Source organism: Cherax quadricarinatus, chromosome 6 (assembly GCF_038502225.1).
Source record: "Cherax quadricarinatus isolate ZL_2023a chromosome 6, ASM3850222v1, whole genome shotgun sequence".
Lineage (NCBI taxonomy): Eukaryota > Metazoa > Arthropoda > Malacostraca > Decapoda > Parastacidae > Cherax > Cherax quadricarinatus.
The window spans coordinates 64,618,613-64,641,540 of NC_091297.1; positions in this window are offsets into that span (position 1 = coordinate 64,618,613).

The window sequence follows — 22,928 nt, forward strand, 5'->3', positions numbered from 1 at the left end:
CACCATTGCAACACTGTGTTGGCCAAACACCTACATTGATGCATTTTCAATATATGCCATGAAATTAAAGAACTGACTCGGGTACCTCTGTACATATATAAAAAGTTGACACAAGAAATATATACAAGGATACTCATGATAAAATGACTTGTCTTTTTATACAACGTTAGTGTGCAGCAGAACACAACACATGTACTCAGCAGCACACAATATAAATGCACAGTAGGACACACTCTATTGGCAAAATAAACATGCACTTTATAAAAATGTATAAACAGGCTCTTGGAACAGTGCAAAAAATTAGTGCACATATTAAAACAGAGAAAAGGCAATATCAACTCTGCATCTCACAGCAATATGCAAAAAGCAAAACTGGCTATGCAGAACACACCATTGGGAGAAATTTGAGAACACAGGAGAGAAAATTACCAGACTTCAAAACTGGGTAACAAGTTACATATAAAATAAGTCAGTGGGACTGTGACCTTGAAAACACACTGGAGTCATCATCATTGACCCTATTGGGAGGGTTCATGGAGATGTGATGGTTGGAGTTAAACACACTTGTTGGTTGGTAACACTATATTGCAGAGTGTGAGAAGGGGGAGCCCAGACTGGCCTGTCCTGTTTCTAGGTCTATGCGTGGAGAACTGAGAGAACGAGTGCGCAGTGCTAGCAACGGCATCACATGACGTCACACATGCTAGGCACTGAGCTTACTGAAAGGGAGCCTAAATATATACATGGATGATACAATCTACAATATACTGCACAAGTATGAGTATAAGTAGCTATACTGACAGCTCAGTCATGTTACGTATGTCGACATACACTACTATGCTATAGGCTGAACAGGCAGGTAGCTCTGGGCTGATTCTATACAATAGCAAAGACATATGTAACTTAGAACTAATGGATGGTATCGTAATGGATGTTAACGTAATGCATTACGAATTATAAGAACAAATCATGGTATAATAAAGGATGGAACTGATCGATCGATCTGTATTCATGCACTCTACAGATTCTGAGGAAGAATATATATATTTACAAAGGTGAACGTAATTAACAGCAAAGGCAGATCTGGCATGCACAGATCATTGCTGCTAATCTCAGAATTTGGAGGGAACGTGAACACAAAAAAAAATTTCTGAAAAACAGATCAGCTAATAACAAACACACAGTGGACAACTTCATTCATCTTGAACAACTAATTATACAGGCTATGTACATTTAAACCTAACTCTGCGAGGGTAAGATTTGCATATGCAGAATGGTTATCATCTCTGGGTGGATCGAATTCTTCTGCAATGGCTAACACAAACCTTGACTGAGGGCGATCTGAACAAGTACCTACAAAAGATACTTGGGGGTTTCTCATCACTTGTCGTGTACGCAAAGAATAACGACATTACGGTTGATTATCTGACTGAGCATTAGAGGTAGAGGGTACAGAGTCAGGAGGATTGTCAGCGACTGACACATTAGTCTGGGTAGAAATATCATCCTCGAATTGGCATACTAATTTCACATGATCTAAATGCGATTTCTTATACTGACCAGTACTAATTTCTCTAACTTATACTTATTGCCACTGATATGTTCAACATTGCGGATGTTTTGTTGAAATTAGTCAGCATTACCTTCGAGCCTACTTTAACTTTGGTCGGCTTAGCACGGCTATTAGTTACTCTAGTAAATTATGCTGTTGATTTATAAAGTGTTTCATGGATTCTTCTAAAAACACTCTAAGCTATGCTGGTACGAGTTGCTACGAAATCATCAGGGTTGTAATTGGGTTTCGTTGTGGAATATAACAAACTCATAAGGCAAACGCTTGTCTACACCGTACAATGCATAATGTGGAGTGTCACCTATGGAAGCATTGTAAGCAGAATTTATAGCACATTGAACATCCGGTATAACTTCATCCCAAGTTTCACTATTGGGGTTGATAGTGGCTCTCAAAACATCAAGTACTTTCTTATTTGTTCGTTCTGCCAAACCATTACTCGCAGGATGATGGGGAACAATGGTTGACTTCGAGATCTTGTACAAGGTACACAAATTTTCAAGAATCTCATTACAGAATTCACCTCCATTATCTGTTACTAGGGACTTAGGGGTGGTATGCCTGCAGATAATGCGTTCTTTAAATGCTTTAGCTACTGTCTCGGCAGTCTTATCTGCAATAGGAACTAACTCACAATATCTGGTGAAATGGTTTACCATAACACACAGATGTTTGTTACCTTGGAGGGAACATTTAAAACTGGTTAACAAATCAAGCGCAACTCTTTCCCATGGTTCGCTAGTAGTTGGATACACCTGGATTGGATTAAGACCATTGACATATCCTTTATGCTGCATACAGACACTACATTTCTTAACATACTCGGAAATGTCAGTTGCCATATGTGGCCAAAAGTATTTCATTCTGGCTTGTTTCACAGAACGATCCATACCAGGGTGTGCAACACCTGGTACATAGTGAACTAGCTGTAGAGCTACATTCACTAGTGACTGTGGAATTACTAATAGGTATACACTTCTGCTGGGGGTACCCAATTCAGCTGTGCGATACAGTAATTCTTGATTCATGAGAAAATCAATAATGAGTGCTGGTGGCTTCACAGTCAGAATAAGATCTTCCTGGAGCAGGAATCGAATCACACCAGACCACATGCGATCTGTTCTTTGAGCATTCTTTACATCCTCCACACTAAATGGAGGGTCTGCAGTTACTATACTAACATGTCACAATAAAGCATCTGCAACTACATTTGACTTGCCAGGTAAGTGTTCAAAGGTAGGATTGAACTCTTGGATAGTCAAGATCCATCTGGCTAACCCTCCAGTAGGTTGTTTATACTGGAATAAAGGTATCAGTGGAGCATGGTCTGACAAGACATGAACAGGGTACTGATAAATAATGTCTCGGAAGTGCTTTAACCCTTAAATTGTCCATATGTAGATCTACGTTTTTTTCAACATTTGAATGTAAAAAGTAGATCTTCTTTTTGTTTCTTTACATTTGAAAACGTGCAAAAAAACTTTGATCTACATTTTTTTGTTATATTTGAAAATATGTAAAAAAACGAAGATCTACTTTTTGAGCACTACGCATATGAACATAGATCTGTTTGGACAGTTTAAGGGTTAAAGACTATACTATTGCTAAAGCTTCTTGCTCCGTTACTGTATAATTACGTTCAGCCTTTGTAAGGACTCGACTAGCAAATGCAACTGCATTGTACTTGCCATCGGTCTTCTGAGCTAGTACGGCGCCTATGTCAATTGAACTAGCATCAGTTGTCAGACAGAAGGGCTTAGAAAAATCTGGAAATTTCAAAATTGGAGCAGACATTAGCTTTTCTTTTAGTGTTTGGAATGCTCTTTCTTGACAGAACGTCCAAACGAAAGGAGCATCTTTCTTAAGCAATTCAATTAGAAGAGCTGCTATGGAAGAAAAATTAGTAGTGAAAGATCTATAAAAACCTGCTAGACCCACAAAGGATCTTATGGCATCAGCAGTTATGGGAGATGGAAAATTTAGTACTGCCGTTACTTTACTTTGATCAGTCATAACCCCTCTAGGAGTGACTACGTGACCAAGAAACTTAATTTCTGATCTGAAAAACTGACATTTAGACAGTTTGATCTTTAAATTGGCTTCTTCAAGCTTACCAAGTACTACATCAAGTCTTTTCAAATGTGTATTCACATCTTCAGACATGATGATTATGTCATCTAAGTACACCATAAGTGCCTTACCTATGAGACCTCTAAAGATATTGGTCATGAGCCTAGAGAATGTGATAGGGAAAGATCGTAACCCAAAGGCCATATAGAGGAAATGATAATGACCTGTGGGAGTGAAGAATGTGGTTAACTCTTGGCTGTCCTCGTGAAGAGGGACTTGCCAAAACCCTTGTAACAAGTCCAGGGTCGAAAAGACTTTGTTATCTCCGATGTTATGTAAAAGATCACCAAGTACAGGAAGTGGGAAGCGATCTGGAATAGTTTTCGCATTTAACTTCCTAAAGTCAATCACTGGGTGCCAAGAACCGTCCTTGGGTACTAGGATCAAGGGCGCATTCTAGGGTGAATTGCTAGGTGCAATAACTCCATCATTGAGCATCTGATTGATCAATTCTTCTGCGACAGCAACTTGGGAATGAGGCATTCTGTATGCAGGTATATAAATAGGTCTAGTACCAGGTTCAAGTGGAATATGATGGGACAATAAGTTCGTTATACCCATCTTCTTACCTGGTAAGGCAATGGCTTTACGACGTTTGTTCAACATAGTCAATAAACGCTTGACCTCGCCTGGGAAGTCAGCGGGAGTTAAGTCTTTCTCCTCAACTGGTGGGATGGATTGATCCAGTTGAAATAGCACCTACCCAGTGGTCAGGTGGCAAGTCATCCTGTACTTGAACAGGGTAAGGATAGTGAACCAGGTCAACAAGATTGGTATTTGCTCTGAGACGAACACTGTGACCAGAAGTGTTAGCAAGAAATAAATGGATCTTACTGTCTCTTACAACATGTAAGGATGGTTCAACAAATAAACCCTTGACTTTGCAGGAATCACTGTCAACTAGGACGTTATCACCATCTGGAACACTCGGAACAACAACAGTCACTCTAATGAGAGCACTAGCCATAACAGAGACGTCTTTCTGCAGACGGCATGTGACATCAACAAGAGATGGTATTACTAGTTTCAGGTAATCATTTTCTGACAAGGCATCCCCTGTGGAGAAACTACTATTTGAACTAGCAGACATTGCAGGGATAGACTGAGCGCTCAAGGCAGTCTGAGTGTCCTCGTACACCTGAGGCAACGGAACACTATCTTGCATGTCTGAAGGTGTAGGTGGAACACAGATGGGAGTGACAGAGTTACTAGTGCCTGGCCGCTTGGAAAACGCACTGGCTTGTAAGGACTTCATCTGAACATCGTACTCTGCGCCAGTATGGCAGATCTCGGATCCAAGCTTTTAACCCCAAAATGGAATGATCAAGTCGTCAATTTGGGCATGCCATCGGTAAAGGTCTAGCACAATACGTAAGTCTCTCATGGAAGCAAATCCCAGTAGAAGGTCACCAGGGAAAGTAATCTGGTCGACAACAAGGAAAGAAGCAGTAAAGTCTCTACCTTGGATAGAAAAGGTGGGGGAAGTCTGACCTCAGACACGCAGAAGGGAACCAGCTACTCCACTAAGGGAGGTTACAGTAGTTGGTTCAATGAGGAGGACATGTTGTAACCGCTTTTCCTTAAAGAAACTAGACCTGATAATATTAACTTGCACACCAGAGTCCATGAACACATGAACAGGCACATTATGAATGGATGCTTGCACTATAGGGCCTATTGTTTCATTGGGAGTTATGTGCAAACAAAAAGGTGGGTTGTCATCGGAAAAGGTATGTTCCACCTCATCCCCAAAATCATCTACGTCAGAGACGTGTGAAGCAACATCATCAGCGGGATTGTCATTCTCGAGACTGATTAAGGCATCAAAGGAATTGTGAACAGGGATGGTGTACTCATTATCACTTCTGTCACCACGGGATGGGTTGACTGGTGTGCTCAGATTCCACCAAATTGGAAGAGTGAGGCTGGTTCTGGTTAGTCTGAGAAGCCCGACCTCTATTTCCTCTCCTGGCTCTGTGGTTGGAATGGCCACGGAGAGATCTAGAGTACTGAAGATTGCAGAGAGCATTGCACTCGGATGTGTCATGACCATGAATTCTGTGATAAGTACAGTAAGGCAGAGCGGACTGGCTCTAAGAGGCATTATGATGCCTGTTAGAGCGACTATCAGGACAATTTACCGCAATATGGCCAGGGTAACCACAATTATAGTAGTTTTTTTGGCTATGGGTACTATGCATACTACGAGTGCTACAGGAATGATGACTCTTGACACTAGCTTTGGATGACGGTTTGAGTAATTTCGATCGGGAGTTTTGGTTGCAGCACAAACAAGAGGTACGGGATTAGTTGAAGTGGCTGACGTAGGCTAAACTCTCCTTTCCTCTACTAATTATACAACTCTCAGATGGAGGCCATCTACTGAGGCATTTGCTCTATCAGGAACAGCAGTTACACCGTGCTTCCAGGTTGTCTGGATTCCCATTGAACAATGGCATAGCATCATAAGGGTCATGTGGGATGGATGAGTGGCGTAACCCACGTGCTCTGGGGACACCCACACTGGAGTTTACCTGGAGAGAGTTCCGGGGGTCAACGCCCCCGCGGCCCGGTCTGTGACCAGGCCTCCTGGTGAATCAGAGCCTGATCAACCAGGCTGTTACTGCTGGCTGCACGCAAACCAATGCACGAGCCACAGCCCGGCTGGTCAGGTACCGACTTTAGGTGCTTGTCCAGTGCCAGCTTGAAGACTGCCAGGGGTCTATTGGTAATCCCCCTTATGTATGCTGGGAGGCAGTTGAACAGTCTCGGGCCCCTGACACTTATTGTATGGTCTCTTAACGTGAAAGTGACACCCCTGCTTTTCATTGGGGGGATGTTGCATCATCTGCCAAGTCTTTTGCTTTCATTGTGAGTGATTTTCGTGTGCAAGTTCGGTGCTAGTCCCTCTAGAATTTTCCAGGTGTATGTCATGTATCTCTCCCGCCTGCGTTCAAGGGAATACAGGTTCAGGAACTTCAAGTGCTCCCAGTAATCGAGGTGTTTTATCTCTGTTATGCATGCCATGAAGGTTCTCTGTACATTTTCTAGGTCAGCAATTTCACCTGCCTTGAAAGGTGCTGTTAGTGTGCAGCAATATTCCAACTTAGATAGAACAAGTGACCTGAAGAGTGTCATCATGGGATTGGCATCCCTTGTTTTGAAGGTTCTCATTATCCATCCTCTCATTTTTCTAGCAGATGCAATTGATACAGTGTTATAGTCCTTTATGGTGAGATCCTCCAACATGATCAATCCCAGGTCTTTGACGTTTGTGTTTCGCTCTATTTTGTGGCCAGAATTTGTTTTGTACTCTGATGAAGATTTAATTTCCTCGTGTTTACCATATCTGAGTAATTGAAATTTCTCATCGTTGAACTTCATATTGTTTTCTGCAGCCCATTGAAAGATTTGGTTGATGTCTGCCTGGAGCCTTGCAGTGTCTGCAATGGAAGACACTGTCATGCAGATTCGGGTGTCATCTGCAAAAGAAGACATGGTGCTGTGGCTGACATCCTTGTCTATGTCAGATATGAGGATGAGAAACAAGATGGGAGTGAGTACTGTGCCTTGTGGAACAGAGCTTTTCACCGTAGCTGCCTCGGACTTTACTCTGTCGGCTACTACTCTTTGTGTTCTGTTTGTGAGGAAATTATATATCTATCTACCAAATTTTCCTGTTATTCCTTTAGCACGCATTTTGTGCGCCATTATGCCATGGTCACACTTGTCGAAAGCTTTTGCAAAGTCTGTATATATTGCATCTGCATTCTTTTTGTCTTCTAGTGCATCTAGGACCTTGTCGTAGTGATCCAATAGTTGAGACAGACAGGAGCGACCTGTTCTAAACACATGTTGCCCTGGGCACTAGGCTCAAAAATATTCTAAGCCAGGCTGGCTTAAAAATCCACAAAATACCATGACACCACTGAAAGGCAGCAGGAAGAAAGAAAGGAGATTGAGAAAATCATCACGGAAATAGGTGAAGAGATGGACGAGATTGTAAATTTTCAGAGAATAGGGGGGTACTCGAAGGGGAGAAACCGACCAATCAAGCTGATTCTCAGGACGGATACAGTGCGGAACAGGATCCTCCAAGAGAAACCACGATTGAAATACTCGGAAGAGTACAAGAGGGTGTTCCTAGACAGAGACAGAACAAAATCAGAACGACAGCAGCTGAGGGAGAGGACAAAAAAGCGAAAGGAGCTAGGAAAAGAGACAAGGATGGAACCAGCAGAGGTCAGTCAGAGCAGAACAGAACAGCAAGGGCAAGCACACACAACTATTCTCAGAACCATACAACCTATCACACCATCCCAACACACACTACAATCCATACCCACAGCCTCCACCCAACACCGAGCTATAGAATTCCACAGTATGCCACCAGGTCTCCCACCCTCACAGGCCCCCCAAACCACAGTGTTGGAAAGGAAACTGAAGGTATGGTACACAAACGCTGATGGAATAACAAATAAGTGGGAGGAGTGGCATGAAAGAGTCAAAGAAGCATCACCAGACATCATAGCTCTCACAGAAACCAAGCTTACAGGTATGATAACAGATGCCATCTTTCCAACGGGATACCAAATCCTGAGGAAAGACAGAGGGAACAGGGGGGGTGGAGTAGTGGCGTTGCTGATCAAAAATCGCTGGAATTTTGATGAGCTGGAGAGAGGAGACAGCGGAGAAGAAAGTGATTACATAGTGGGAACACTTCACTCTGGAGGTCCCAAGGTGGTAATAGCAGTGATGTATAACCCACCACAGAACAGCAGGAGGCCAAGGCAAGAGTACGACGAGAGCAATAGAGCGATGGTTGACACACTGGCTAGAGTGGCCAGAAGAGCTCATGCATGCAGGGCAAAGCTCCTGATCATGGGTGACTTTAACCACAAGGAGATCGATTGGGAGAACTTGGACCCACATGGGGGCCAAGATACATGGAGGGCTAAGATGATGGAGGTGGTACTGGAAAACTTCATGTGCCAACACGTAAGGGACACTACAAGAGAGAGAGGAGAGGATGAACCAGCAAGGCTGGACTTAGTATTCACCTTGAGTAGTGCAGATATCGAGGACATCACATATGAAAGACCCCTTGGGGCCAGTGACCATGTGGTTTTAAGCTTCGAATACACAGTAGAGCTACAAGTGGAGGGAGAAGCAGGAAGGCCAGGACAAATGAAGCCAAACTACAAGAAAGGGGACTACACAGGAATGAGGAACTACCTGAACGGGGTTCAGTGGGACAGAGAACTGGCAGGGAAGCCAGTTAATGAGATGATGGAATATGTAGCAACAAAATGCAAGGAGGCTGAGGAGAGGTTTGTACCCAAGGGTAACAGGATTAATGAAAAAGCCATGATGAGCCCATGGTTTACCCAAAGGTGCAGGGAGGCAAAAACCAAGTGTCCTAGGGAATGGAAGAAATATAGAAGGCAAAGGACCCAGGAGAATAAGGAGAACAGTCGTAGAGCCAGAAACGAATATGCACAGATAAGAAGGGAGGCCCAAAGACAATATGAAAATGACATAGCAGCGAAAGCCAAATCTGACCCGAAACTGTTGTACAGCCACATCAGGAGGAAAACAACAGTCAAGGACCAGGTAATCAGGCTAAGGAAGGAAGGAGGAGAGACAACAAGAAATGACCGTGAAGTATGTGAAGAACTCAACAAGAGATTCAAAGAAGTGTTCACAGAGGAGACAGAAGGGACTCCAGAAAGACGGAGAGGTGGGGCACACCACCAAGTGCTGGACACAGTGCACACAACCGAGGAAGAAGTGAAGAGGCTTCTGAGTGAGCTAGATACCTCAAAGGCAATGGGGCCAGATAACATCTCCCCATGGGTATTGAGAGAGGGAGCAGAGGCGCTATGTGTACCCCTAACAACAATATTCAATACATCTATCAAAACAGGGAGATTGCCTGAGGCATGGAAGACAGCAAATGTAGTCCCAATCTTTAAAGAAGGAGACAGACATGAAGCATTAAACTACAGACCAGTGTCACTGACATGTATAATATGCAAAATCATGGAGAAGATTATCAGGAGAAGAGTGGTGGAACACCTAGAAAGGAATGATCTCATCAACAGCAGCCAACATGGTTTCAGGGACGGGAAATCCTGTGTCACAAACCTACTGGAGTTCTATGACATGGTGACAGCAGTAAGACAAGAGAGAGAGGGGTGGGTGGATTGCATTTTCTTGGACTGCAAGAAGGCGTTTGACACAGTTCCACACAAGAGATTGGTGCAAAAACTGGAGGACCAAGCAGGGATAACAGGGAAGGCACTACAATGGATCAGGGAATACTTGTCAGGAAGACAGCAGCGAGTCATGGTACGTGGCGAGGTGTCAGAGTGGGCACCTGTGACCAGCGGGGTCCCGCAGGGGTCAGTCCTAGGACCAGTGCTGTTTCTGGTATTTGTGAACGACATGACGGAAGGAATAGACTCTGAGGTGTCCCTGTTTGCAGATGACGTGAAGTTGATGAGAAGAATTCACTCGATCGAAGACCAGGCAGAACTACAAAGGAATCTGGACAGGCTGCAGACCTGGTCCAGCAATTGGCTCCTGGAGTTCAATCCCACCAAGTGCAAAGTCATGAAGATTGGGGAAGGGCAAAGAAGGCCGCAGACGGAGTACAGTCTAGGGGGTCAGAGACTACAAACCTCACTCAAGGAAAAAGATCTTGGGGTGAGTATAACACCAGGCACATCTCCTGAAGCGCACATCAACCAAATAACTGCTGCAGCATATGGGCGCCTAGCAAACCTCAGAACAGCATTCCGACATCTTAATAAGGAATCATTCAGGACCCTGTACACCGTGTACGTTAAGCCCATATTGGAGTATGCGGCACCAGTTTGGAACCCACACCTAGCCAAGCACGTGAAGAAACTAGAGAAAGTGCAAAGGTTTGCAACAAGACTAGTCCCAGGGCTAAGAGGTATGTCCTACGAGGAGAGGTTAAGGGAAATCAACCTGACGACACTGGAGGACAGGAGAGATAGGGGGGACATGATAACGACATACAAAATACTGAGAGAAATTGACAAGGTGGACAAAGACAGGATGTTCCAGAGATTGGACACAGTAACAAGGGGACACAGTTGGAAGCTGAAGACACAGATGAATCACAGGGATGTTAGGAAGTATTTCTTCAGCCACAGAGTAGTCAGTAAGTGGAATAGTTTGGGAAGCGATGTAGTGGAGGCAGGATCCATACATAGCTTTAAGCAGAGGTATGATAAAGCTCACGGCTCAGGGAGAGTGACCTAGTAGCGATCAGTGAAGAGGCGGGGCCAGGAGCTCGGACTCGACCCCCGCAACCTCAACTAGGTGAGTACAACTAGGTGAGTAAGAGATAAGATAAGATTTCGTTCGGATTTTTAACCCCGGAGGGTTAGCCACCCAGGATAACCCAAGAAAGTCAGTGCGTCATCGAGGACTGTCTAACTTATTTCCATTGGGGTCCTTAATCTTGTCCCCCAGGATGCGACCCACACCAGTCGACTAACACCCGGGTACCTATTTGCTGCTAGGTGAACAGGACAATAGGTGTAAGGAAACGTGTCGGAATTTCCACCCGCCGGGAATCGAACCCGGGCCCTCCGTGTGTGAAGCGGGAGCTTTAGCCACAGTGAAGGCTGGAACTCATGTGGCTTGCTTGAGTACTGGGTTAGTCACCTGGGTTAGTTGGCTGGGTGGCTGGCTTGGCTGGCTTAACCTGTCACACAGACTAGTTTGAGAACTTGTAACAATAAGCACAGCAGGGATGGAAAGCTGGCTAGCAAGCAAGGCTGGTACTTAAGACCGGCTGGATGATGTAGGGCTTGACTCCCCCCACAGACTGGCTTGGTGGCTTGGCTTAATTTGCAAACTCGGGCCAACCCCTCGGAAGTAATGCAAATAAGCAGAGAAGACACAAGGACTGACCAGGAAGTAGTGGTGGGTGCTGGCTTGGGATGTGAAATGTCACTCGTCTCAGCAGGCCAAAGCGTTCAGGAAATGGCGACCGGCTCAGTAGAAATTTATCTTCAGAAATCACTGTAATCGTCAGAATTACAGGCCCTCTGCTGCCACCATTTGTTTGGAGGGTTCGTGGAGATGTGATGGTTGGAGTTAAACGCACTTATTGGTTGGTAGCACTATATTGCAGAGTGTGAGAAGGGGGAGCCTAGTCTGGCCTGTCCTGTTTCTAGGCCTGTGCGTGGAGAACTGAGAGAGAGGACGATCACGCAGTGCTCGCAACGGCATCACGTGACATCACACACGCTAGTCATTAAGCCTACTGAAAGGGAACCTAAATATATACATGGATGATATGATCTACAATATACTACTTAAGTATATGTATAGGGGAATTCAGCAGCTATACTGACAACCCCCACAAAAGCTGGGTCACCCAGGCCTTCACCTACACTGTCATTCCAAGGAACCCTGGAGCCACCACACTTGGTGATCCAAAAAATAAAACAGGTGGGTCCTGGAGAAAATACACAAAACACACAGGATCACTATATGACCCAAAAATGGTGAGGCTTCACCACCAACATCGTACCTCTACCTTTGATCCAACAATCCTTACACCAACATCACACAGGTGAGGCCTCACCACCCACACTTTATGTTAGCATACCTACCTAGGCATGTACTGATGTGACTACCACTAAAAACACACACACACTCGTGAGAAATCTGATACCTCCCTCCACCAGCTCACCGGCTTCAGTCCACTAGGTGGTGAGAAAGCCATTTACTCACCTACTGCAACCACTGCAAAACGAGAGCAGATAAATGTGTACATTATGTAGAGTACACACGAGAAACACATGAGTAACTACAATCTCTGTCCCTTTCACATAACGGATCACCAAGAGCATTCGAGTGTGGTTTCTCGGCACGTGAAGGAAAGGACTGTGATCACTATACTGAAAAAATTCTGCACAATCAACACCAGACCAGAGCCTCCTTTTCTCCTGGGGCATAAATTCTCTGGTGAATGTCAAGTTTACTGGCAATAATTGTCCTGCTGCTTTTTTCAAGAACGCAGCACTAACATTAGAACTGGCATCTCTTTGCAGAGCAAATGACAATTCATCATTATAAGTAATCACTACAGGAGCATTAAGAATATTGTCACTTTGCATACAGGCTGCGTAATGCAATGTCATATTACATGTCAACTTACAAAAATTTAAAGTACTTGTAGAGTACAACTGCATACATAGATAGATATATAACTGGCAAACTGGGTCATGAAAAGCAAATAACCCGCCACATACAACTGTGGCATCTAGTACATCAATGAAATTATTCATAAGAGGAAACCCTTCAGTGTTAGTTATCAAATAAAGTTTGCGGCAGTCAGTGAACATGCTGAGAGTGTCATCATGAGTGAGACCCCTGGGCAATGTCCACTGACCCTCGCTGAGTACAGTTCAAGTATCTTCCACTATATTTATTTATTTATTTATTTATTTCCAATTTGAGCACACATACAGAGGTACAAAAAATACAGATAAGAGCAGCATGCCAAAGCCACTTATACTATGCATAGCATTACGGGCTGGCTTAAAATTAACTTAAGATTAACTAAGCAATGATGAAATCAGTGATAAAACATTATTGTAAACAGATTACTATAAAGCACAAGTGAGTATTACAAAGACAGGTCATATGGTTGCATTCAGTTAGGTAGTGATTCTGTTAGGTAGTGTATTTAAAAAATAATAAAGTTAGATTGGGTTTTAGGTTTAACATTTATGTGATATAATTGTGAGAAACATTTAAGATATACAATTTATAAGGTTCAGTTATTCAGTATTTATTTGGTTTTGAGTGAGTAAGTGATCTTTGAGAAGAGACTTGAATTTATAAACAGGTAGTGTTTCTTTTATATTTACAGGTAATGAATTCCAGATTTTAGGGCCTTTTATGTGCATTGAGTTTTTGCATAGTGTGAGATGGACATGAGGAACATCAAAGAGTGATCTGTGCCTTGTGTTATGGTCATGTGTTCTGTTGAGGTTGGCAAGGAGATGTTTGAGGGGAGGGTTAATATCAGAGTTAAGTGTTCTATGTATGTAATAGGTGCAGTAATAAGTATGGATGTTTTGTATGGTGAGTAGGTTTAGTGTATTGAATATTGGTGGAGTGTGCTGCCTGTAGTGAGAATTTGTTATCATTCTAACTGCAGCCTTTTGTTGGGTAATTAGTGGTCTGAGATGGTTAATTGTTGTTGAGCCCCATGCACAAATTCCATAGGTGAGATAGGGGTAAATAAGAGAGTGATATAGGGCCAGGAGGGCTGACTGTGGAACATAGTACCGTATCTTCGATAGTATGCCTACAGTCTTGGAAATTTTCTTAGAAATTTGATGTATATGTGTATGAAATTTGAGTCTATTATCAAGGTGGATTCCTAAGAATTTTCCCTCTGTTAGTTTTGTGATAGGTGATCCGTTTATCATTATGTTAAGAGGGACATCTGTAGCTCTGTTACCAAACTGAATGAAGTAGGTTTTGTCAATGTTTAGTGTAAGTTTGTTAGTCCTCATCCAGGTAGATATTTTCTGTAATTCGGTATTTACAGTATTGGCTAGCGTGACTGGGCTCGGGTGAGAGAAGACGTATGTAGTGTCATCTGCAAATAGTGTGGGTTTGAGTAATTGCGAAGCATTTGGAAGGTCATTTATGTATAGGAGAAAGAGAAGAGGGCCAAGGACACTTCCCTGTGGGACATCAACTGTAATTGGTTGCGCAGAAGAGTTTGCCCCATTTGCGTACACATATTGGCTTCTGTTGCTGAGGTATGACTTGAGGTAGTTGAGGGAGTGCCCTCTTATACCGTAGTGTGACAATTTTACGTGGAGCAAGTCATGGTCAACTGTATCAAAAGCTTTACGTAAGTCAATGAAGATCCCCAGTGGGACTTCTTTTTTCTCTATTGCAGTGTATATATGTTCTAGCATGTGTATAATAGCATCATTAGTATTTTTATTTGGCCTGAATCCAAATTGGCAGGGGTTGAGTATGTTTTGGGAGATAAGGTAGGAGTAGATTCGTTTATGAATTAATTTTTCGAAGATTTTTGAGAGAGGGTGTAAGTTGGATATTGGCCTATAGTTATTCAACTCTGTTTGGTCTCCTCCTTTGTGGATCGGGATGACCCTTGCTATTTTGAGTACTGTAGGGAAGGTGGAGGATTCAATGGATTTGTTAAAGAGTGTTGCAATGATTGGTGATAGCACTTGTGACACTTTTTTGTATATAAAGGGTGGTAAAGTATTTAAATCTCCTGCCTTGTTTTTTAGTGCGTTGATAATAAGGGAGACTTCGTATGGGTTAGTCGGAGTTAGGAACAGTGTGTTCGGGTAGTTGCCGGTGAGGTAGTCATTTGGTGGGGTATCTGAGCTTGGGATTTTATTGGCAAGGTTTTGTCCTATAGTGGAGAAGAAATCATTGAGTCTGTTTGCTGTTTCTGTTGGTGGGAGTTGGGGTTCATCTGATTTTGCTAATTTTATTTCGCTATTTCGTGATATCTTTTTTGTTCCCAGAATTTCTGATAGGGTTTTCCAGGTCTTTTTTATATCACCTCGTAAGTTGGACAATCTGTTCTCATAATACAATTTTTTTGCCCTTCTTATCAGGCTGGTTATGATTGACGAGTAATGTTTTGTTTGGTCTCTGGTTATGTGACCCATTCTGTACTGTTTTTCATATTGGTGTTTTGTATTTATGGATTTGAGAATGCTGGGTGTTAGCCAGGGACTGTTCAGTCTCTTTGCTGTCATCTGTTTAGTTTTTTTAGGGCAGTGCTTGTTATAGAGGTATTGGGTTTTTTTTAGAAAATTATTAATACATTCGTCAATATCTGTATAGGTTTCTAGCTCAGTGTGCCAATCAATGTTTGCTATTGCTGTTGTGAAGTTATTAATGGCTGCCTCATTGTGAAGTCTGAAGGTGACTTTAGTAGTGTCTTGGGGTAGTTTACCAAGAGTTGTTATGAGGAAAGTAGGGTAGTGGTCTGTGGTATTATCTGTAATTATGCCTGATTTTAAAGGGGATATGGTGTTGGTCCAGATGTGGTCAAGTAGGGAAACACTAGTCTCTGTAACTCTTGTAGGTTTTGTTACTGTTGGTAGTAACATACAGTTACTCATTGTGTTTGTGAATTCAGTAACGTGTGGGTCCTGATCTTGCAGGAGATTTATATTGAAGTCACCTGAGAGTAGTAAGTGATCTTTGTTCATGCGTGCATCAGTTATCATACTTCCTAGGTTTTGACTAAATTGGCTAATGTTTGATTGTGGAATTCTGTAGATGTTTATCACTGTGAGAGGTTTTTGTAGGTATTTGGATTTGAATTTAGCTATTATATATTCCCCATGTTCATCCCTTGTGCAAGTATTAGTGATACATTCTAGTTGGTCTGAGTAGTATATGGCTGTGCCACCCCCTTGTTGGTCTGGCCTACAGTTGTGTATGGCTGTGTAACCAGGAATGGCATAGACAACTGTAGTGATACTGGTCCTGTGGGGAGCAGCAGCAGGATAATACTGCACCACCTCTAGGGGCCCTTAACAACAACAACAGTTTGGCGTGCGTCATGGGCACCAACATATGGTGTGTGATTCTCTCCTACTTTATCCGTTTATCACCGATGCAGATTACATGGTGAGTTTAAATATGTGGCCTGTAGTTATAACTTTTCTCTTGACATATGCAAGACATCACCATCCCTGTAGAAGCCATTATTAGATGTACTAGTCATTATATTTTGTTGTTGCAGAAGTACTATGAAGATTCTATGTTCAATAAAGCCTAGAGATAAGGCCTGTGTTTCTATCACAACAATTTATTGAACATAGAATCCTGGGCTACCTGGTGGTGATCCTGCGCTAGACTACAACACAACATGGAGCGTTTACTGAAACCTGAGAGGCTAGACTGTGACCCCAGCTTATCAACGGCTGCTCAGGAATGGAAGCACTGGTTTAAGACTTTCGAAAACTTCTTGGGAGCCCTTCCTAAAGAAGATCTAGATAAACTAAGTCTGCTCATCAATTTTGTGTCACCTAAGATATATGAGGCTATTTCTGAGTGTAATACCTACGAAGATGCTATCAAAACCCTCAAGTCTCAGTATATTAAACCTACAAATGAAATCTTTGCACGCTATCGCCTTGCAACTCGCCGCCAGCAGATTGATGAGTCCTTAGAGGAATACTTTCAAGCACTGAAAATTTTAGGTAAAGACTGTCACTTCCAAGCAGTGACAGCTGCTCAGTATTGTGAAGAGTCTATCAGGGATGCTTTTATCAGTGGCCTGCAATCACCAATAATAAGGCAGCGTTTATTGGAGAATAAAACTCTCGACTTAGCCGCTGCCTTTGACCAGGCAAGAGCTCTAGATTCAGCCCAGAAGAATTCTGAAGTATACAGTACCACTCAGCCTTCTCGAGTGGTAAGTGCTGCAATTCCTGACCAAGACTCTTGCAATGAAGTTACTGGGGAACCTGCCTCAGTGACAGCAGCAGCAGGTACGGTGTGTTTCTTTTGTGGTTTTTCAAGACATCCACGTCCAAAGTGTCCTGCTCGTGAAGCAATGTGCCATAAATGCCACAAGAAAGGTCACTTTGCTAAAGTATGTCGTGCTAATGCATCAACAAGAGCTAGTGCCTCCACACATTCCAGTGATCATGCGACTCTAGCAACAGTGACTTCTGCGGCTACTCCAAATTCACTGTCAAAGGCAGTTGTGAAAGTATTCATCAAAGGAACAGAAGTAGATGGTCTTATTGATAGTGGCAGCTCAGAGAGTTTCATCAACCTTGACTTAGTTAAACGGCTCTCCTTGACTCTACATCACTCATCAGGTACCGTTTCCATGGCATCAACATCTCTCTCTATTCAGACCTTAGGGTTTTGTAAGGTAAATCTCAGAGTTAATGGAAAGGATTATCAAGATGTACATTTAGCTATTCTGCCACAACTGTGCTCTGATGTTATCCTTGGTCAGGACTTTCAGAAGCTGCATGGTAGTGTCACCTTAACATATGGAGGTGAACTGCCTCCTCTTGTTGTCTGTGGACTTAGCACTTTAAGGGTAGACCCACCAAAGCTGTTTGCAAATCTTACCGCGGATTGCCATCCTATATCAGCTAAGTCACGCCGCTATTCTTATGAGGATCGGATGTTCATTGAGAAAGAAACTCAGAGGCTGCTGAAGGAGGGTATTATAGAACCGAGTGATTCCCCTTGGCGTGCACAGGTTGTTGTTGTTAAAGATGGTTATAGGAAACGGAGACTGGCTATCGATTACTCTGAGACAATCAACAAATTTACACTTCTTGATGGGTACCCTCTACCTCGAATTGACGATACAGTGAACAAAATTGCTCAGTACTACGTGTTTAGCACAATTGATCTGCAGAGTGCCTATCATCAAGTCCCTATAAGGAATGAAGATAAACCATACACAGCGTTTCAGGCTAGTGATGGCCTGTATCAGTTTACCAGAGTCCCTTTTGGAGTCACCAATGGGGTAGCCTGCTTCCAACGAATTATGGATTCACTCATTCAGGAAGAGCAACTCATGGGAACTTACGCGTATTTAGATAATGTTACCATTTGTGGCAAGACCCAGGAGGAACATGATGCAAACCTTGATAAGTTTTTGGAAGCCGCCAAGAAGAAAAATATCAGTTACAATGAGGAAAAGGGCACTTTTTCAACTAAAAGGCTTAGCATCCTTGGTTATGTAGTGGAAGGAGGTTCAATATTCCCAGACCCTGAACGACTACGACCTCTACGGGAACTTCCAATGCCTCAAGACAAAAAGTCACTCCGAAGAACTCTTGGTCTCTTTGCTTATTACTCACAATGGATCTACAACTATTCAAGTAAAGTCCGCCCATTGAGTGCTACCACATTTCCTGTGACAAAGGAAGCAGAAGCCGCTTTCCATACTCTCAAACAGGACATTGAAAACTCAGTAGTTCAAGCCATTGATGAGTCCCTACCATTCGAAGTGGAAACGGATGCATCTGACATTGCCATTGCTGCAGTCTTATCTCAGGCAGGACGACCAGTAGCCTTCTTTTCGAGAACTTTTCAAGGATCAGAGAAATGTTATGCTGCTGTAGAAAAGGAAGCCCAGGCCATCATAGAAGCAGTTCGCCACTGGAGGCATTATTTAACTGGTAGACATTTCACCATAAGGACTGACCAACGGTCCGTGATGTATATGTTCGACAAGAGGCACAAAAGTAGGATAAAGAATGACAAGATATTACGCTGGAGGATGGAACTATCGTGTTATGACTTTGATATTCTGTACCGACCGGGTCAAGAGAACATCTCACCTGATGCATTCTCTAGGTCCCACTGTGGAGCAGCATGTCATGATTTGCAATCACTCTCAGCTCTCCACAAGGCTTTGTGTCACCCAGGAGTTACACGCCTGTACCATTTTGTCAAATCAAAGAACATGCCCTACTCAGTGGAAGATGTGCGACAAGTGATCAGAGCATGCAGAGTATGTGCAGAGTGCAAGCCAAACTTTCATCAGCCAGAGAAGACTCATCTCATAAAATCCACCCAGCCTTTCGAAAGATTGAATATAGATTTCAAAGGACCTCTACCAAGCACAAATCAGAATAGGTATTTCCTTAACATAGTAGATGAATATTCAAGGTTTCCCTTTGTATTCCCCTGTGCAAATATGGCTGCTTCAACTGTTATTAGTTGTCTTTCACAGTTGTTCTCTATTTTTGGTATGCCAGCTTATATCCATTCAGACAGGGGATCCTCGTTCATGAGTAACGAACTTCAGGAGTTTTTGGCTAGCAAAGGTATTGCCTGCAGCAGAACAACAAGCTACAACCCTCAAGGCAATGGTCAAGTGGAGCGGTTCAATGGTACTATATGGAAGGCAGTTACAATGACATTAAAGTCGCGCAATCTACCTGTTCAACACTGGCAAACTGTCCTACCTGATGCTCTTCACTCTATTAGATCACTGCTGTGCACAGCTACTAATGCAACCCCTCATGAAAGACTCCTCAACTATTCACGTCGTTCCTCTACGGGAGCCTCCGTGCCCACTTGGTTATGTCATCCTGGACCCGTTCTCCTGAAGAGTCACCGTAGGATGAACAAGACGGATCCTTTAGTGGAAGAGGTAGAGCTCCTGCAAGCTAATCCACATTACGCCCACATTCGCTACCAAAATGGTGAAGAGACTACAGTATCTACAAGACATTTAGCCCCAGTTGAAATCCCTATTAGTGTGGAATCTCAAGATACACCAATAGATGTGAAAGATGCTTCGTTTTCTCCTGGAAAGCCCCTTGAGACTACCCCTATGGAAATAGAGGATTCTGCTCCAGCAGTTAATCAAACCCCGCTGGAAAATATCGAACCTGGTGAAGAGGCTCAAGGGCTACGAAGGTCGGGACGTGTACGTCGCCCACCTAACAGTTTGGGAGATTACTGTCTCTGATATTTTAGAAGGGGGAGATTGTAGTGATACTGGTCCTGTGGGGAGCAGCAGCAGGATAATACTGCACCACCTCTAGGGGCCCTTAACAACAACAACAGTTTGGCATGCGTCATGGGCACCAACATATGGTGTGTGATTCTCTCCTACTTTATCCGTTTATCACCGATGCAGATTACATGGTGAGTTTAAATATGTGGCCTGTAGTTATAACTTTTCTCTTGACATATGCAAGACATCACCATCCCTGTAGAAGCCATTATTAGATGTACTAGTCATTATATTTTGTTGTTGCAGAAGTACTATGAAGATTCTATGTTCAATAAAGCCTAGAGATAAGGCCTGTGTTTCTATCACAACAACAACTGTACTATCAGGCTTTAGCCAGGTTTCAGTTAGTGTAATGATGGACATATTGGCATGTAAGGAATTTAGTAATGCTATGAGGTCATCGTAATGCTTGCTTAAAGATCTGATATTGTAGTTAAAGATAGTTATGTTGTTGTTGGCACTGAGAAGTGCCTTTGATTGTTCTGCAGTGTAGTAATTACAGTAACTGTTTGATTCATTTAAGTCATTAAATAAGAGGTTGGTATCAGGATCAATGCTTGTAATCATAAGATTTGTAGTGAATCTATAGTTTGAATTAAGTATAAAACAAAGTAAATAGTCTTAAGCTAAAAAATAGCACCTGGGTTATTTAACAAATGTAAAATAATGAGCTAAGGGACTAATACAAATAAAGTGATGATCAAATAGTGGCGCTTGGGAATATGATAGTAGGTAGTACAATAAAGGTAATTTTTTAAAGTTAGAATTATAGTATAAAATTATAATATAAAAGGGACTAATATAGGTTGTGGTGAACAATAAAGTGGTAATCAAATAAATGAGCTTTGGAATATAATGGCAAAATTGTGAACTTATTCTACTTTAGCACCTAAGAATAGCACCTTGATTATTTTAACAATTGTGAATATATAAACTAGGATAGTTATATAAAGCTAAAATAAAGGAGAAAATATATAAGGGACTAAAATTAAGTAATGGTAAGCAAAGTTAAATGGACAGATGGTAGGAATTATAATATAAACTTATAATATAAAAATACAATTTGAAATGGTACTTGCAATTGCACTAGAGTCTGGTATAGGTTGTTGACAAGATCAAGAGTATAACTAGATTTAAATTGACAAAATAAAATTCACAATTAAAGTACCAAAAGAATAATAGTAAAAAAAATAACAATGGTAATGTCTTGGTTATAATATGATAGTAAGAGGGTAGACAGGTACACAGGTACACAGGTAAACAGGTACACAGGTACAAGGGATAATATAAAGGTTGGGGTTGAATATAAAAACTTGAAAATTTGGCTACAAAATGTTATGGGAAGTATAAAATAATGTTTAATGTACAAAAGTAAAATTGACTGGTAGTATACACATCACGTCCCTCAACAAGCGTCTGTAACGCAAAACATGCTGAGTGTTCTCAGGTACATTTACATCATGGGGATTCAAGCCACCTTTTCTAACATCAAAAAAACTCATTTACAAAGTTCCATGGTGGCTGAGCCAATGCACCAAGCTTGTCCACTTCAACATCAAAAGTAACCTTTTCAAAGTCTTGTACAGATTGCCGAGAAAAATCATTTGCGTTTTTCTGATCAGGTGTGTGAGTTTTATTTTCATCAGAGACCTCATCCACCAGCAGGTGAAATGCTCAACTAATCACTGCGTTTCTAGGAGCCGGCTCCAGTACCAACACCACCTCTATAGCCTCCAGAGCATGTAGCACCACCACATGGTCCTACGTCATCCTGGGCAGACTCGCAGACTCACTGGTTCACTAGTGCTGCCCACCTCATGTGAGCCAAAGTCCCTGAAACTGAGAAAAAACACCGAGGGGAAAGCATCACCATCCTCACCTTGCCCATAACTTAATGATTCCAGAGTGCTTCCCCGCACGGTAATGAAAAGGAGGGGCATACCGTCATCCAAGTCCTGGTACTGGGGAAAACAAACGTGCCTTGTCCTGAGAGACTGGTAAAACCACTCTACTTTTCTTTGACTCTCAGAGTGATAGGTAAATTTAATCATAAGTAAGTCTCTCAAGACTACATGACATTTTATAAAAAATGACTTCCGGTTGGCCTGTTGAAAGCCTAGCTGACAAAATTTTACCAGAAATTTCAAAACCACGCACACAAAATTATTAGGAAGGGGAAGGAACTCTGGTAACCTGGTGAAAAGAGAAGTAATTAGTAAACATTTATTATCCAGCTCTCTCTTCTCAATACTGAAATATTCTCCAATGGGAATCTGTAAAAAGTTCAGAACCTTATCCTCGAATGGCTCCGACATGACTGCTTGGTTACATACTCTGTAAAATAAACATTTGTTAAATTTGGGAACCACTTCCTCTGTAACAAGTGCCTACTGATTAGCCTTCAGGGAGTCACCATATCCCTGGACCTCAACCAGCTGCTTCAGAGTCAGGGTATTCTCTCCCATGCCAGCACCGAGACCCCCCCCCCCACCCCTAAACGGAGTTTGACCTGGACCGGTTCATCATTGCCCAGAGTCTCCTGCAGGTCAGACTTAATGAACAGGCTTCCCAGGCCCAAGTCACCACAGTCAGTAGAAAGATCAAGCCGAGACAGAAGTTCTTCCCTTGCTCACCTGCCTAGCCATAGTACACATT